Source organism: Penaeus vannamei, chromosome 15 (assembly GCF_042767895.1).
Source record: "Penaeus vannamei isolate JL-2024 chromosome 15, ASM4276789v1, whole genome shotgun sequence".
NCBI lineage: Eukaryota > Metazoa > Arthropoda > Malacostraca > Decapoda > Penaeidae > Penaeus > Penaeus vannamei.
In genome coordinates, this window is record NC_091563.1 from 27,279,003 (window position 1) to 27,280,462 (window position 1,460).

Consider the following 1,460-nt stretch of genomic DNA (forward strand, 5'->3'; position numbering starts at 1 on the left):
CATACAAATCGATATCCACATTTGTCTGTATGTATGTCTATCTCTTTCACTCTGTATATATGCATTTATATATATATATATATATATATATATATATATATATATATATATATATATAGGTATGTAAGAAAGTATGTATATACATACATTCATATGTATATGTACATGTGCGTTTATATGTACACACACACATATATATGTGTACCAAAAAAATCGCTTTCTGTTTCTCTCTCCCCTATGTCTGTCTCCCTTAACTTCCCTCCCTTTCCCTCCTAAATGCTCCGCATTCTACAACAACAGCAACTGAAAGGAAAAGCAGATGTCGAAAGTCCTCTCCGATTAACCGGATTCACCGTGCAAAATCTGTGCAGAGGGTGACGTCACTTCTGTGCAACGTGACCAGATTAATAAATAAGTAGATAGATAAGTATGTACATAGACTGACAAACAAATAGATGAGTAGACAGACTGATATATAAGAAGAGACTCCTAAGTAATCTTGTCAACAATATTTTTTTTCTTATTAATAGTATTTTTGGTACTTTTTCCTAGTATGAAAGCGTCAGTGTTGGGTTTTGGAAGAAATAATTAATGTGCTTTTGTTACATTTTTCGTTAAGCTTTTATAGTACTTTTCCAGTACTAATATTCTTCACTTTTTGTCTTTATCATATCGTTTTATCTCTTTTCCTTTTATCTTCTTCCTCTTCTGTCTTTTCTCCCTTTTTCTTCTTATTCTTCTCCTTCCATTGATTTTTTCTCTTTTTTAATTCGTCTTAGTCTCATTTCTTTCTTTTCCTAATCCTTATTTTTCTTCAATTTCTTCTTCTCACTTTTTTTCTTCGTTTGTTTTTCTTCCTCATTTACTTCTCCTTTTCTTCCTTTTATTCTTTTCTTTCTCCGTCTCCCCCTTCCTCTTCTACTCCTCCTCTTTCGCTTTTCCTACTCCTCCTTTTCCTCCCCCTTCTCTTCTTCTTGTCTACTCCTCCTCTTCTCCTCCTACTCCTCAGCCTCTTTCTTCTCCTCATCATCTTCTTGTCCTCTTACTTTTCATCTGTTCCTCCTTCTCCATTCTTTCTTTTATATTTTTCCTTCACATGCATCTTCCCCTCATCTTCTTTCTCTTGAGACTGAACAATTGAACATTCTAAAAAAAAGAGCAACATTTGTTTGTAGTGAACTGACAACCTTGCAATAATTAGAAAAAATATTGTTCTAATTACTGCTGTTGCAATTATGGGAATGTATTTTCTAAAGACATTGTGAAACATTTTCAACATAAATGAGGACATAATTTTTTATATCAAGTGTGATTGATATAGCAATTTCATACCTGTTCGGGAGAAATGTTTAATCGATTTACCATCAACGACCCACACACACATATAAACACAAAAATACACTAACTCACATACACACTTGCACATACAAACATACACATTTGCACACACACACACACAC